Source organism: Cricetulus griseus, chromosome 3 (genome assembly GCF_003668045.3).
Source record: "Cricetulus griseus strain 17A/GY chromosome 3, alternate assembly CriGri-PICRH-1.0, whole genome shotgun sequence".
NCBI lineage: Eukaryota > Metazoa > Chordata > Mammalia > Rodentia > Cricetidae > Cricetulus > Cricetulus griseus.
Genome location: NC_048596.1, coordinates 141,148,799 through 141,166,647, shown reverse-complemented (window position 1 = coordinate 141,166,647; position 17,849 = coordinate 141,148,799). Strand labels below are relative to the sequence as shown.

Here is a 17,849-nt window from a genome sequence, read left to right as displayed (position 1 = left end):
TAATTTAATTTTGTGAGTTACTTTTAAGGTTTTTAGAACATCTTACATCTCATCTGATGTAGAAGAAAGGTTGGGAAAGATGTTAAGGGTATTAAAGCACACAAAAGAAATGCATGGGTGTGTGGATCTCACTTAAAGATAGCAGGAGATTCATAGCTATCAATGGGAAAACAGCAATTAAAAATAATGTACAAGTCACTAAACAAGGCATTTCCTCTACTCATGTGCCATTGTGAAAGTTGAAAACATGAGTCTGGGGACACTGGGACACTAGCTACATTTTATAGAGTGAGAGTGGCTGGAAAACATGAGTCTGAGGACTGGGACACTAGCTACATTTTATTGAATAAGAGTAGCTGGAAAACATGAGTCTGGGGACACTGAGACAAGAGCTACATTTCATAGGGTTAGAGTGGCTAAAGGCTTACAGGTCTTCCTTTGAGGCATTGAAAGAATAAGAAAGAGAGACTATGAAAGAGGTGGGAGGTTGACTTCAAACATCTCCCAAATGAGGTATTTCTACATGACTCTAGGAATAGAGTGAGCACTGGGTGCACACACAATTTCTGATCCTCCCAAGGGAGTAGGTGAGGGTCGGGGCCCACAGTGGGATGCCTGGGGAGGTAGATGGCTCTTTAATCCTGGAAATGTCTGGTTTGAGATTAGAACTTTCATAAAATGATATGATATGCTGAATCACCAAATATGGTGTTTGGGAAATGAGTTTTATAAAAGAAGATATTTGGTACAGAATGAGACAGACAATGCACTTCTAAATAACATCAGGGTGGATTCTGAATTATACATTTCGTACAGGATGAGACAGCCATGGTAAGGTCCATTGACACAATGTCAGGGTTGATTCTAAATTATACAAAAACATAGACATTTGCTCCCTCAGACTTTTGTGGAGACTAATTCCCTATTTGTGTGTGTGTGTGTGTGTGTGTGTGTGTGTGTGTGTGTGTGTGTGTGTGTGTGTGTGTAAAATGGACCATGGCTTCTAATAATTACTAATTCTAGCCCTACAGCCTTCTCCCCCTTACCCTCTAGAAAAGGTTTCCGGGGCAACTGATACTTATGGTAATTCCAACTGAGGGTGGCCAGGTCAAAGGCATGTCTGAATGTCTGAAAGCTCAAGTCCAGTCTTTGGAGCACCATTATGTTCATGAGACCACACCCTATGGAGCCTTAAGTTAAACTATCTAAGTGACCTGTGGAGTTCTTCATTCAGTATATCTTTTTCTTTCTTTCTTTTTTTTTTTTTTTTAAAAAAAAATTGAACTAGAAACAAGATTGTTTTACATGTTAATCCCAGTTCCGTCTCCCACCCCTCCTCCCTTACCACCTCTCCCAGCTAAAACCCTACCTATCACATATCATTTCTGCTCCTCAGGGAGGGTGAGGTCTTCCATATGGGGTCATCAGACTCTATTATATCCTTTGGCATAGGGCCTAGGCCTACCCCCTGTGTCTTGGCTCAGGGAATATCCCTCTATGTGGAATAGGCTCCCAAATTCCACACCTATGCTAGGGATAAATACTGAACTACTACAGGAGGTCCTGTAGATTTCTGAGGTCTCCTCACTGAAACCCATGTTCCTGGGGTGGATCAGTCCCATGCTGGTTTCCCAGCTATCAGTCTGGGGACCAAGAGTTCCCTGTTGTTCAGGTCAGCTGTTTCTGTGGGTTTCACCAGCCTGGTCTGGACCCCTTTGCTCATCACTAGTCCTCTGCAATTGGATTCCAGTTCAGTTCAGTGATTAGTTGTGGGTGTCTGCTTCTACTTCCACGAGCTGCTGGATGAAGGCTATGGGATGGCATATAAGTCAGTCATCAATCTCATTATCAGGGGAGGGCATTTAAGGTAGCATCTCCCCTACTGCTTAGATTTTTTTTTTTCTTTTGGTTTTTCGAGACAGGGTTTCTCTGTGGCTTTGATTGAAGGCTGTCCTGGAACTAGCTCTTGTAAACCAGGCTGGTCTCGAACTCACAGAGATCCACCTGCCTCTGCCTCCCTAGTGCTGGGATGAAAGGCATGCACCACTACTGCCTGGCCTGTTGCTTAGATTGTTAGCCGGTGTCATCTTTGTAGATCTCCAGACATTTTCCTAGTGCCTGATTTCTCTGTAAACCTAAAATGTCTCTCTCTATTATGGTATCTCTTTTCTTGTTTTCTTCTATTCTTCCCCAGACTCAACCTTTCTGCTCCCTCATGTCCTCCTCACCTTTCCTCTTCTCCACTTCTCATTCTCCTAGCTCCCTCCCCCCTCCTCCCTTGCTCTCAATTTGCTCAGGAGATCTTGTCCCTTTTCCCTTCTCCAGAGGACCATGTGTGTCTCTCTTAGGGTCCTCCTTGTTTACTAGCTTCACTGGCAGTGTGGATTGTAGGCTGATAATCCTTTACTCTACGTCTAAAATCCACATATATGTGAGTACATACCATGTTTGTCTTTTTGTGACTGGGTTACCTCACTTCTAGTTCCATCCATTTTCCTGCAAATTTCAAGATTCCATTGTTATTTTCTGCTGAGTAGTACTCCATTGTGTAAATGTACCACATTTTCTCTATCCATTCTTCAGTTGAGGGGCATCTAGGTTGTTTCCAGGTTCTGGTTATTACAAATAGTGCTACTATGAAAATCGTTGAACAGATGTCCTTGTTGTGTGAATGTGCTTCTTTTGGGTATATTCCTAAGAGTGGAATTGCTAGATTTTGTAGTAGACTGATTCTCATTTTCTTGAGGAGTCGCCATACTGATTTCCAAAATGGCTGTACAAGTTTGCACTCCCACCAGCAGTGGAGGAGTGTTTCCCTTTCTCTACATCCTCTCGAGCATAAACTGACATTGGTGTTTTTGATTTTGGCCATTCTGACAGGAGTAAGATGGTATCTCAGAGTTGTTTTGATTTGCATATCCCTGATGGCTAAGGATGTTGAACTGTTTCTTATGTGTCTTTCAGCCATTTTGGATTCCTTTATTGAGAATTGTCTATGTAATTCTGTATCCCACTTTTTAATTGGATTGTTTGGTGTTTTGGAGACTAGCTTCTTGAGTTCTTTGTGTATTTTGGAGATCACCCTCTGTCAGATGTGGAGTTGGTGAATATCTTTTCCCAGTGTGTGGGCTGCCATTTTGTCTTGCTGACTGTGTCCTTTGCCTTACAGAAGCTTCTCAGTTTCAGGAGGTCCCATTTATCAGTTGTTGATTTCAGTGTCTGTGCTACTGATGTAATGTTCAGGAAGCAGTCTCCTGTACCAATTAATTCAAGGGTATTTCCCACTTTTTCGTCTAATAGGTACAGTGTGGCTGGATTTATGTTAATGTCTTTGATCTATTTGGACTTAAGTTTTGTGCATGGTGATAGACATGGATCTATCTGCAGTCTTGTACATCCCAGCATCCAGTTATGTCAGCACCATTTGTTGAAGATGCTTTCTTTATTCCATCGTATAAATTTAGCTTCTTTGTCAAAAATCAGGTGTTTGTAGGTGTGTGTGTTAATATCAGGGTTTTCAACTCTATTCCATGGATCTACCTGTCTATTTTTCTGCCAATACCAAGCTGTTTTCAGGACTATAGCTCTGTAATAGAGCTTGAAGTCAGGGATGGTGCTGCCTCCAGAAGTTCCTTTATTGTACAGAGTTGCTTCTGCTATCCTGGGTCTTTTGTTTTTCCATATGAAGTTGAGAATGGTTCTTTCAAGGTCTGTGAAGAATTGTGTTGGGATTTTGATGGGGATTGCATTGAATCAGTAGATTGCTTTTGGCAAGATTGCCATTTTTACTATGTTGATGCTACCTATCCAAGAACATGGGTGATCTTTCCATTTTCTGGTGTCTTCTTTAATTTCTTTCTTTAACCACTCAAAGTTCTTACTGTACAGGTCTTTTACTTTTTTGGTTAGAGTTACCCCAAGATATTTTATGTTGCTTGTGAAGGGTGATGTTTCCCTGATTTCTTTCTCAATCTGTATATAGTAGGGCTACTGATTTTTTTGAGCTAATTTTGTATCCTGCTACTTTGCTGAACAGGTTTATCAGCTGTAGGAGTTCCTTGGTAGAGTTTTTTTGGTCATTTATATAGACTATCATATCATCTGCAAGTAGTGAAATTTGACTTCTTCCTTTCCAATTTGTATCACTTTGATCTCCTATTCTTGTCTTGAAGAGGTAAGGAAAGAGTGGACAACACTGTCTTGTCCCCTTTTTTAGACAAATTGCATTGAGTTTCTCTCCTTTTAGTTTGATGTTATTATGTTAAGTTATGTTCCTGTTATCCCTGATCTCTCCAGGACCTTTATCATGAAGGGGTGTTATTTTGTCAAAGGCTTTTTCGGCATCTAGTGAGATATCATGTGTTTTTTTTCCCCCTCAGTCTGTTTATATGGTGGATTACATTGATTGATTTTCATATGTCGAACCATCCTTGCACCCCTGGGATGAAGCCTACTTGATCATGGAAGATGATTTCTCTGATGTGTTCTTGGATTCAATTTGCCAGTATTTTGTTGAGTATTTTTGCATCAATGTTCATGAGGGTATTGGTCTATAGTTCTCTTTCTTAGTTGTGTCTTTGTGTGGCTTGGGTATCAATGTTATTGAAGCATCGTAAAGAGTTTGACAATGACCCTTCTGCTTCTATTGTGTGGAATACTTTGAGGAGAATTGGTATTAACTGTCCTTGAATTTCTGGTAGAATTCTGCACTGAAGCCATCTGGCCCTGGGCTTTTTTTTGATTGGGAGACTTTTGATGACTGCTTCTGTTTCATTAGGGATTATAGGTCTATTTAAGTTGCTTATCTGTTCTTGATTTAATTTTGGTAAGTGGAATCTATCCAGAAAATTGTCCATTTCCTTTAGAGTTTAGAATTTTGGGGAATACAGGTTTTCAAAGTGTGAGCTGATGATTCTCTGGATTTCCTCAGTGTCTGTTGTTATACCTCCCTTTTTGTTTCTGATTTTGTTAATTAGCATGCTCTCTCTGCCTTTTGGTTAGTTTGGATAGAGGTTTGTCTATCTTGTTGATCTTCTCAAAGAACCAACTCCGTTTCATTGATTCTTTGTAATGTTTTCCTAGTTTCTACTTTATTGATTTCAGCCGTCAGTTTGATTATTTCCTGGCTTCTACTCCTCTGTGGTGAGTTTTCTTCTTTTTGCTCTAAAGCTTTCAGTTGTTCTGTCAATTCTCTAGTGTGACTATTCTCCAGTTTCTTCATGTGGGCACTTAGTGCTATGAACTTCCCTCTTAGCACTGCTTTCAAAGTGTCACATAAGTTTGGGTATGTTGTGTCTACGTTCTCATTGCATTCTAGGAAATCTTTAATTTCTCTTTTTATTTCTTCCTCGACCCAGGAATTGTGCAATTGGTCGTTACTTAATTTCCATGAGTTTGTAGGTTTTCTGCAATTTGTATTGCTGTTGAATTCTAACTTTAAAGCATGGTGGTCTGATAAGATACAGGGCATTATTTTAATATTTTGAACCTGTTGAGATTTGCTATGTTGCCAAGTATGTGGTCGATTTTAGAGAAGGTTCCTTGTGACGCTGAGAAGAAGGTAAATTGTTTTGTATTTGGATGGAATGGTCTATAGATGTCTGTGAAGCCCAATTGGGCCATAACTTCTATTAGTTCTTTTGTTTCTTTGTTAAGTTTCTGTCTGATGTTCCTGTCCAGTGGTGAGAGTGGGTTGTTGAAGTCTCCTACTATAAATATGTGAGGTTTTAAGCGTGATTGAGTTTTAGTAATGTTTCTTTTACAAATGTGGATGCCTTTGTATTTGGGGCATAAATGTTTAGAATTTAGACTTCATCCTGATGGATTTCTCCTGTGATGAGTGGGAAGTGACCTCCTTCATCTCTTTTGACTGATTTTAGTTTAAAGTCCAATTTGTTGGATATTAGGATTGCTACCCCAGCTTGTTTCTTGGGTCCATTTGATTGGAAATCTTTTCCCAACCTTTAATTCTTAGGTACTGTCTGTCCTTGAAGTTGAGGTGTGTTTCTTGTATGTAGCAGAAGGATGAATTCTGTCTTCTTATCCATTCTGCTAACCTGAGTCTTTTTAAAGGCGAGTTAAGACAATTAATATTGAGGGATATTAATGACCATTGATTGTTCATTCTTGTTTTTTTGCCGGGGGGGGGGGATTGGTGGTGGTGGTGTTGAAATCATGTGTGGGTTTCCATCTCTTTTTTCTTTTGGGTGTTGTTAAAGTGGGATTATCTATTGCCTATATTTTTCTGGTTGTAGTTACCTATCTTGGGTTGCAGTTTTCCTTCCAGAACTTTCTGTAGGGCAGGATTTTTGGATATGTATTGTTTGAATCTGGTTTTGTCATGGAATATCTTGTTTTCTCCATCTATATTGATTGAGAGCTTTGCTGGGTATAGTAGTCTGTGCTGGCATCAGTGGTCTCTTAGTGTAGGTAGAATATCTATCCAGGACCTTCTGGCTTTCAGAGTTTCCATGGAAAATTCAGGTGTAATACTGATAGGTTTGCCTTTATATTTAACTTGACATTTTTCTTTTGTTGCTCTTAATATTTTCTCTTTATTCTATGTATTTGGGGTTTTGATTATTATGTGGAGAGGAGACTTTTTTTTTTTTTTTGGTCCAGTCCATTTGTTGTTCTGTAGGCTTCTTGTACTTTCATTGGCATGTCTTTCTTTAGGTTGTGAAGTTTTCTTCTATGATTTTGTTGAATATGTTTTCTGCTCCTATGAATTGGATTTCTTCACCTTCTTCTATACCTATTATTCTTAGGTTTGGTTTTTTCACGGTATCCCATATTTACTGGATATTTTTGTTAGGCATTTGTTGGATTGAATATTTTCTTTGGTTGAAGAGTCTATTTCTCCTACTGTATCTTCAACCCTGAGTTTCTGTCTTCTGTCTCTTGTATTCTCTTGGTTATGCTTGCATTTGTAATTCCTGATCGTTTACCCAGCTTTTGTATTTCCAGCCTTCCCTCAGATTGTGCTTTCTTCATTGTCTCTATTTCAGTTTTTATGTCTTGAACTGTTTTCTTAAAATATTTTTTGATATCTTATATTTTTTGGTTTGTTTTTTTCTTCCATTTCTTTAAGAGGTTTTCTCATATCCTCTTTGAGGCCCTCTATCATTTTCATGAAGATGTTTTTAAGGTAATTCTCTTCTGCTTCATCTGCATTGTGATGTTCAGGTCTTGCTAGTGTATGTTTCCTAGTCTCCGGAGGTTTCATAGTGGATTTCCTGTTGTTGAATGTGCTTTTATACTGTCTTCTTCCCATCCTTTCTTCCGGTGAGTGTAGCAGGATTCTCTTCCTCTCTTGGTGGGTATGGGACCAAGGTTCCCTTCTGGCAGATGCAAACAGTTCCAATACTCTTTACTTGGATAGAGGCAGGACTCTATCTTACTGAGCCTTGGCATTCTCTGGGTGTGTTGGCTCCAGCAGAGTTTGGATCCTGTGAGCAGACCCCCACCATCAAGTGTCCCCGAGCAGGGCAGGGGAACTTGAACCTGAAGCAGCCCCTGGACTGCCTGGGCTGGTGGATCTCACCCAGTATTTCTAAGTTTAAGTTACTTTGCACTTTGATTTGAATAGTACTGGGAAACACTCAAAGGTGTTCAAGTTGGCAGTCAGGGTGGGCAGGCATATGATTCTTCACGGAGACTTTTGCTGGCACGGGTGTGTGCTTGGATTTTGGCTGAGGAAGACTCACAGCCTGCATGGGTAGCAGCAAGTTGAGCATGCATGCTTGCCACACTTTGGAGCTCACCGTCAGAGGGAGACTCACTGGAGTACAGTGCTAATCCATCTTAACCTCTAGTGCCTGGACAGCTGCCACTGCAGCTATGTTGAGAATCCGATTTCAACAAGCCTTTTTGCATAAGCCCTATCCCATCCATGGTATGGTACACATATATTACTACACAATGCAGTGATAATGCCTACTGCCCAGTCATAACTACTGAATTATTGAAAAAATGGAGGGGAAAATGCATTGGTAAAAATGGACAGCATCCCTTGGTGGTTCAGTGAGAAGTCTGATGCCAAAAACTACAGTTAGCTGATAAAACTGTGTCCACAATGTTGCTTTGGTCATAGGCTTTACGCCTGAAGTTTTATATAAAAATTCAAATTTATAAAGTAGGTTTGACTTAATTGTTATCTGTTCATAAAGTTTTCTGAATGAAATATGATTTTTTCACCAATTCCACTTTTTTGTTTTTGTTTTTGTTTTTTGACACAAGGTTTCTCTGTGTAGCATTGGAGCCTGTCCCAGTACTGGCTCCGTAGACCAGGCTACCTCAAACTCACAGAGATCCATCTGCCTCTGCTTCCCAAGTGCTGGGACTAAAGGTGTGCACCACCACCACCTGGCCAATTTTACTTCTTAATAGGATTAAAATTACACTAGACTGTGATCTACCAGGAGCTTGCTAAAAGGAGTTTATTTCCTTTCATTATTCTTTACTCTTTGCTTTGAGAAAGGGCGACCAAAACTTCTTTATATTACTGTGAGCTCTGGCTGACCTCTTCCCTGTGCAAAGAATTCAGAAGAGCCAAATGTCAGGTGATGTCATCTGTCCATGCTGGCAGGGTGGGGGCTGTATCTGCTGGGAAAAGTGACTGAGTCTTTATTGAACAAGGCTCTCCCATGGTCTGCTACAGAGCCAAAAATCTCTGCATGTAGAGTATGCTAAAATACCCTCAAGCATTCCTGCCCTCTGAGATTCCAAACAAAGAGCAGAGCCCCAGAGCCATTCATGCATGGCTCATGGTCTCTGACCTTGACCACATTGCCAGGAGCTCTTAGTATTAAAAACTTGTGTGCATGCTGTTAAGGTAGCTACTTATACATGCACCAGTGTGGGACAAAACTACTATAGAAGTAGGAAAATTAATTTAAAGCTGGAAAAAAAAAGAAAAATTGGTAGCAATAGAAGGCCTTGTTTTCATACTGATAAACTAAAAGGCTAAGGAGAAAAGCATGGCTTTAAGAATTACCGAATGCCCAAGGAGAGTCTGGCCCAAGGAGAATTGGTAACAAATGGTTCCCACTTAAGAATAAGGACTTTTATATTTGACATTATTATGAACCTGATTGGGTCTCACTCTAAACTTGTATTTGTGATTCTAACCACAATACCTCAGAATGTGTCTATTTGAGGATAAGACATGTAAAGAGCTATTTAATTAAAATGATGTCTTAGGGCTGGGTACTTATCCAATAAGGATGTTGCCTTTCTATTTGGAGGATAATAGGATACAGATACATCCAGAGGGCACTCCCTGTAAGGAAACAGAGAAAATGGCTACCAGAAGAAAGGGTACAGAAGAAGTCAAACCTTGGCCTCAGACTTCCAACCTGAGACATGGTACATGTCTGAGGAATAAGACCCTCAGCCCCAGTGCTCTGTGGTTAGGATTTGCAGACTGCTCTGTCAGAGATCTTGAGTTTGGTTCTCAGAATTAACATCAGGTTCCTATAACACAGCTCCCTGTAAGTCCAGATCAAAAGATTTGGTGTCCTCTTCCTCTTCTGCAGGCCACCAGGGAGTTGATCCACTGTGCACAGTACTCAAATACCCCCAAGAGCTTCTGGCCTCAAGACTCAAGCAAGTCCCAAAGTCAGTCATATGCACAGGTCCACACACAGACACACAGGCACACACACGGTTAAAAATAAACCTTTAGCAAAAGGCTGCCTACCTGTGGCATGCCACTGTGGCATCCTGATCTGACTCATGAACACATGCTGACTTCAAAGGCCTGTTAGGTCTGGATTGATCCAAGTATCATAGAAACAAGAGGGTGTGGAGACTGAACTCTTGCAGGAGTAAAACTGCTGTTTAATCAGAACAACAGAGGAACACCAGTCTCTCTGTGGGAGTGCAGACTGTGTCCCTGGGTGCATGGTGTTTGGGGCTTTATGGGGCAGAAGAAGGAACTTTGCTGGTGGTGAAGGGCTCTTTATCGTTCCAGGGTCAGATAAGTTCAGTAGATGTTCTTGCTGCTAGCGCGGCTTTCTTATCAGGAGGTGTTTTACTTGTGCTGAGTGGGGACTTTGCTCATCTGAGGTTCCTAGTTTTAGGTTGTTAACCCTTTAGGGCCCATCAGGGATGATGCCCAGGGAGGGTGTGAAGGACTGTGGACCCTTCCTATAGAAGTGAGGTAAATGAAGTCATCAGTAGGGCTGTAGGGCTGAGGGTATCATTCAGTGTAAAGCTTCTGCCAAGCATGCACACGCCCTGGGTTCAGTTTCTAGTAAGTACCACAAAAAGAATGCAATGTTGGCCATGGGTGCCAATGATAAGACAAAGAGGCAAGAAGGCTTCCAAATGAACAGTGGTTGACTCATTTAGTATATTTTAATTGTGTTCCAGAAGATGATGTGATCTGAGTAAGAAAGTCAATAGGATGGAGAAGCTGTCTGAGAAGCAAGCATCCGGGGCAAGGGTCCTCCATACAGTGAAGCAGGAGACAGTGTGTGGCTGAAGAGACCCAGCCTGGAAAGGGCAGGAGAAGGTGCTGTGAGGCGGAGTCATTCTTGAGTATGTTTTCCTATAGTGGGAGCTGGCCCAGGGGATACTGAACCAAAGAGCAAATGTGGATCTGTTTCCAGCTAGCACAGTGGTGGGAGTGAGCTGAGGCCTGGCTGCTTATTAGACACAAAGAGAACAAAGCTAGACACAGGAAGGCAAAAAGTGCATGTTCCCACTCATTTGTACAGGTGAAAAGGGTGATTTTATGGAAGTAGTGGGTATGATTATTAAAAACATGGGCATCGGAAGGGTGGGACAGAGAGAGGCTGGGCAATGGCTGCTGGAGTGCAGTTAGATGATGGGATGAGCTCTTAAGTTGTACTGCAGAGTAGAGCAAATTCAGCTGAGCTATTGGAAGAGAGGATTTACAGTAACTGATGGAAGCATATTCAGAGATACACAGTCGAGCACTGGACTGAGCTTCAGGAGTCCAGTTGAAGAGAGGGTGGGGGAATTATATGAGCAAAGGGGGGAGGTCAAGATCATGATGGGGAAACCCACAGAGACAGCTGACCTGAACTTGGGGGAGCTCATGGACTTTGGATGGATAGCTAGCATTGGAGCCATCATGGGACCTATCTAGGCCCTTTGTGTGTGAGAGACAGTTGGTCTTTTGTGGGGCCCCTAGCAGTGGATCCAGGACCTGTCCCTGATGCATGAGCTGGCTCTTTGGAACTTACTCCCTATGGTGGGATGCCTTTTTCAGCCTTGATGCAGGGGAGGAGCTTGGTCCTGACTTAGCTTGATAAGCCATGCTTTGTTGATTCCCATGGGAGGCCTTAATGCTTCTGAATGGAGACAGAGGAGGAGTGAATGGGGGATGGGTAGAAGGGAGGTGGGGAGAGGGAACAGGAGGAGATGAGGGGAAACTGTGGTTGGTGTATAAAATAAATTTAAAAATGATGAGTAAAAATAAATTAAAAGAAGAGAGGATTTAAGGCTCCTAAGCTATAGACCTGGTAGTTACCCCAATTTGATCTTATACTAATTCTATAGCCCATAAATATATACACAAAATTACACTCAAATTTTATTTATTTTTCTTTCTTATTTAAATTAGAAACAAGCTTCTTTTACATGTCAATCCCAGTTCCTTCTCCCATCCCTCCTCCCCGGCTCCCCCACAGCCCCCTATCTCAACCCCTTTCTTCTCCCCAGGAAGGATGAAGCCTTCCATGGGGATCTTCAAAATCTGTCATATCATTTGGAGCAGGGGACACAACCTCCTCAGTATGTCTAGGCTAAGAGCGTATCCCTCAATGTGGAGAGGGCGCCCAAAGTTTATTTGTATACTAGGGGTAAATACTAATCCACTGCCAGTGACCCCATAGATTGTCCAGACCTCCAAACTAACCTCCTCATTCATGGGTTCTGGAACAGTCCTCTGCTGGCTTTCCAGCTATTAGTCTGGGGCCCATGAGCAACTGTGTGTTTCTCCAGCCTGGTCTTGACCCTTTGCTCACCATTCCTCCCTCTCTGCAACTGGATTCCAGAGTTCAGCTCAGTGTTTAGCTGTGGGTGTGTGCTTCTGCTTCCATCAGCTACTGGATGAAGATTCTAGGATGGCATGTAAGGTAGTCATCAATCTCATTATAGGGGAAGGGCATTTAGGAGAGCCTCTTCACTATTGCTTAGAATCTTTGTTGGGGTCAATCTTGTAGATCTCTGGACATTTCCCTAGTGCCAGAATTTTCTTTAAACCTCTAATGGCTCCCTCTATTATGGTATCTTTTCTTGATCTCTTCTATTCTTCCCCTGACTAGATCTTCCTGCTCCCTCATGTCCTCCTCTCCCCTCCTCTTCTCCCATTCTCTTTCTTCTAACTCCCTCTCCCCATCCCCCATGCTCCCAATTAACTTAGGGCATCTTGTCCCTTTCCCCTTCTCTGGGGGACCATGTATGTCTCTCTTATGGTCCTCCTTGTTTCCTAGCTTCTCTGGCGTACACCTAAATTTTAAATAAAAAGTTTAAAATAGACATAAAGAAATGTTACCTAACACACACACACACACACACACACACACACACACACACACACACACCAAACAAACAAAAACAAAAAACAAAACAAAAAACCAAGTTTCTGGAAGGAATGTTTGCAATTTATTACAAAAAATGGCTGAATTGCTATATTAGGTTAAGGCTGTCATAAGCAAACACAATGGGCTGGTGGTGGCTTAAATCGGACTTCAGTTTCTCCACAGTTTGGCAGCTGGAGGCCTGAGGTGTGTCAAGCCTGGTTTCTGCTGAGGCATCTCCCATTGGCTCACAGGTGCTACCCGTGTGTGCACATGGCTTTTGCTTTGTGTCTGGGTTCTTGGCGTGTCCACATCTCTCCTGTGTGTGAGCAGAGCAGTTCAGTTATCCATCCCAAGGGCCTCATTTAACTTTCATGACCCTTTAGCAACTCTTTCTCCTAATGTGCTCACATGCTGAAGTGATGGGGATCAGAAGTCCACTGAATTTGATTTAATGATCTCCTCAACAGCTGAGAAAACTAGTGGGTTCCACGTGTGCTTCAGGGGCCGCTTCTCAATGCTGGGCCAGAGGATACAGTCAAACAAGAAAACTGGAACTGCCTGCACCATATGGAGCTACTAGGGTGGATGCATGGCCTTATTCCTACTCAGGCTCAGAGGCCACAGGCTTAGTGTCCCTACTGGACAATGCTGGTGGCCAGCTGAGACAGAATCACCTGTGTGGTTCATGGGAAGCTGTGTTGTATGGGATTTCTACCTGTTGTCAAGAGAGATCAAGGCTGCCGGGATGTCACCGTGAGTGCAGGAAGGCAGTAGGAGACCTCCATTTTCGTGTGCAAGGGATAGCAGAAGCACTAGATGAACAGGCTTTTGGGGTCCAATGAAATTCCATAATTATTTTTTCTTTTAATTGGGAAACATCAGGCTTGAAGCCCTGGGTTCCATACTAAGATTGAAAAAGAAAACTAGTAATTAAATATCAAAATGATGTTTAATAAAATATATTTGGATATTTAAAAAGACAACTGATAAAACAACTGATTATGAAGGACATAATAAAATACATTTTGTGTCCCAGATAAAGTTAATGGAATGATATTCAAACTAAGACATAGTCTGCAAACCTTATTAATTACAAACACTTCTGTAAGAAGTGTTTGCACATAAACAGAAACTACAATCAGAGTCTTCCCTCCCCAGCATCTCCTTAAATGACCAATTAGAAGGTTGCACCAGGAAAAGCTATGCTCTAAGGGCCCCATTTAAAGTCCAGGAGAGATCCTTGTACCTATCATGGTTACTGAAGCCCTCAGTGTCTCTGTTAGCCACCTGTCTGACCCCATAGCCTCACTTCTATGGTGGGGGAGTGATGCCTCCTGTCTCAGAGTTGTTATATTAACCAAGCTCATTCATGGAGACCTCAGAGGATGCTGTGGGTGTGTCATCACTCAAAGATGACATTCAAAAGTGTGTTATCACCTGCTGTTTTGATGACCAGATGTCATTTCCCCTTTTTCCTATGAATATATTAGGTGAGTTGGGATTCTGAAAAAAAAAAAAAAAGTTAACTGTTGTTTCTTAAAACAACATGATTTAAATATGTATCCCAGAATTAAGCACTTAAGCTATATATCAGAACCCACTTGGCTTGGTTCTTGGAATCCTGACTAGGTTTGATGTAGATGGAGTTTTTAATTGGTCTCAATAATAAAAACTGGAGTCAAATATAGAGGGAAATGCTGAAAGATCAGAGAGAAGAAGGAGCAAGCCACAGCCACACCTTAACTCCTTACCATCTCACCAGACAAAAGAGCAAGTTTCCTTTTCTCCCTGCTCATATCCTGTTTCTGCCCAGTTATCTCACTTCCTGTCTGTCTGTACAGACCTCCAGACATCTATAGTTAGCTAGCAGCAAGCTCCATTCTCTGATCCTCAGACAGGCTTTATTTGTACAAGCAAGATATCACCACAGTGTGATGAGAGACTGAAGAAAGGACGGACACACAGATACACATGCAGGAAAGCTGAAATTAGGCAGAGGCCTGTTAACTGTTAGAGTGGCACTTACTAACGCCAACAACCCAGAACCTCAGCATTTTTATTAGATACAGCACAGGAGGAGGGGTTAGCTAGTCTTGGTAGGAGGTATCTGCAAACCAGCAGCCTCAGAGTGTAAATATTTCAAAAGAGGAAGCTGCAATTTCTAGTTTCTGTACCCAGTGGCCACTCTTCCATAAGCATTCATATTTAGACTTCCAAGAACAACTTGGCTATTCTTCTGATCCTAGCCTGGGTTAAAGCTTTGCCAGTCCCATGTGGTTGAAGCCCTCAACATGGCCATGCCTCTGCCAACAATGCTCATTCATTAAGGACTTCACTTGAACAGAGCTTCCTCAGTATCCTACAGCTATATAATTGTTGAGAAAATGACCAATCATAAAAGCTTGTATCAGTTAAATACATATTTATAGAAAGTTAGTAATTAATGCATGTAAATATATTAAACTATATTGACTTGAATAACCAAAATATATCTGAGTAGAATATCTGTTTTAAATGATAATTTAACAAATATGACTTGAGTCTAAAATCTCATATCCAATTAATGAAGGTCACTAAATATGCAGAGATGTGGCTGAGAGGATTAAACATCATTTTGTTTGTCTTACACAAGAGGTGTTAAGACCCTGATTCATCAATTTATCATTTATGATTGAGACACAACCATACTCTTTATTATGAAACATTTAAATGTAGTTATTACTAAAAATAAAAGTTTTAAAAATAATTGTACTAATAAAGGGAAAAACAGAGCATAAACAAACATTATATAAGGACAGCCAAATAGCATGTCAAAAGTGAAGTATCAAAAGAAAGCAGAAATACAAGTTTTGTCTGGACTTAGCTTTTAAACAGGATCTCAGAGGAGTGTGGAAGAGCCAAAAGTACACTAGAAATCAAAATATATCTTGATAATAAAATAGAAGTGATAAAGTGAAAAGGTAGTGGTACATGGTGTCTACACATGACAGAGTTAATGCTTAACATTCAATAGAACAGAGACAACATAACAGTCATTTCCAAAGACATGATAAAAGTATATCAATCAGACAGCCGAGCAGCATGGCTCATGCCTGTAAACCTAATATGGGGAGGCTGAGTACGGATGATAGCCATGAGATTAAGGCTAGCCTGAGCTACAGAGTCAAATAGGATGATATATAAAATATATAAAATATTTGTATGCCTCTCTGTTATCTATGTGTGTATGGATACATAGTCAAAAAGAGAAATTTCATTGTAGTGGAAATTGTTCATGTTACTATTTAGTATACTATCTCTGAAAATTAGCAGACTTACAGTCTTTCCTATTTTCTATTGAGAATGCACATTCTTTTCAAGACTATACAGAATAGCTACAAAAATTCTTACACTAAACCATGCTTAATAACTATGTGTTTTAAAAGCAGTCTCTGAACACAGCATACAAATGGCAAATTCAAAACAGGAAGAAAGGGCTGGGCTTGTAGTCTAGTGGTAGAGCACAAACTCAGAGTGTGTGAAGTATTGGTCCTATCTCCAGCACTGCAGAGACAGGAGAGAGAGAGAGAGAGAGAGAGAGAGAGAGAGAGAGAGAGAGAGAGAGAGAGAGAGAGAGAGAGAGAGAGAGAGACAGAGACAGAAACACAGAGAGACACACAGAGAGACAGAGACAGATACACACAGAGATAGCACTAGTAGAAATATAAGCAGTTACAGTCAGGCAAACAATAATGTGCACCATTCCAAATAGATTTACAAAGTACTAGATTAGAAAGTACCCTACTTTGGCATTCAGACACTCAGCACACATTTCTCACACATCAAGGCTTTGAGGTATTGGGCCTAGAAGGTGGGTAGGCACTTATTCTTATCCTGAGATTCATGATTGCACCATGGCCTTCACTGAAGCCCTTGAAGCCACACTTATGATTGAAATGGAGCCTTGGGTATTTTGGTAATTTTTAATTGAAGCAAAGTACACAGACTGCCTTTTAGCACTGGCTTGATGTACAATCTCTCTTTAATTTAATTTACAGTGGTTTGAAAGCAATACTCATTCAGGGGACTCTCTTGAAATTTGAATTTTGATCCAAAGTGTAGTGATATGTCACATGATTCTTTTATGATGCTGGACATGGGTAGAAAGCAAAGCCCAGGCTTCCAGATAGAGCACCCCAGTTGAGGTCTGGCTTGTGTCAGGGCCCAGGCCAGCCCTGAGAACATGCACAGCTCTCCTTGCCACTTTGTCTTTGTATCCCTCTCTTTCACTGTGTCTTGTGGGGCCATGCAGATGAAGGCAGAATGGATTTAAGAAGGATTGGGACAGAGAGGACAACTGTTTCTTAGATAAAGGAGGAGAACACTTTGTGGTTTCTATTGTCCAAGAGAAGATGCAGTAAAATGAGCAACACTGTGGGCTGGAGAGAGGCAGAATTTGGTAGAGAAATTTCTAGAAGGAGGACCAAGGAGATACAATCCAAAATAAGTTTAGCACATGAAAGAAGGAAGAAAGGAAGATGTAACATTAAACAGCTTGACCAGAGTGGCTGCTGTTTAACCTGGATGATAAAAACACTCTTGAAAACTTCTGGCAAAGAAATATCATGTTCTGAAGTCTGGAGGCAAGCATATGGAAAGATTTAGTTGCATATGGAAAGGTTTAGTTGCCTTTGCAGTATTGAGCAAGGTTCAGTACGGTGCCTAGACACAAAGCCAAATGTGTGCTCAGCCCAGCCATTGTGTCCTGACACAGTGGGGATGTGCACAGTGAGGATGCTCAGCAGGTAAAGAGGTCCCCAACACAGTGTGGTGTTTAAGGAAGTGTGCGCTGCTGTAGTCAGGTTCCATGGAAGGAGGAGGAGAGATTCCCTTGGTGATAAAATTGAGAGACTCATAACCTGTCAAGAGACAAGGCAGAGGGTACAACTCCACTCCTACACACCACACACACAGACATCATACTACACCACACATATACCATACCACACTACACACATACACCACATCACACACACACACACACACACACACACTACACATACACACACATCATACCACACAGACCACATCACACACCACACACACAGATACCCTCTCTCTCACACACATACATACACCCCCCTCTCTCCCATACACACACACACACACACACACACACACACACACACACACACACACAATGGGCTGAGGTGCATAGTGTGGGTATGCAATAAGAAAGTATGGAAAGCCTTTTTTCAGAAATTACAATACTCTCAGTTTCCTCTTCTTTCTTTTTGTTGGCTAAGACAATAGTAG

The 17,849-nt window shown here is 41.4% G+C and overlaps 1 protein-coding gene across 1 annotated transcript in view; it reads left to right on the top strand.

Annotated features, from left to right (window-relative positions):
- Positions 1 to 17,849, top strand: part of Oca2 (OCA2 melanosomal transmembrane protein) — a 282,759-nt gene that overhangs the window by 251,368 nt on the left and 13,542 nt on the right. The gene's annotated exons all lie outside the window — the stretch shown is intronic.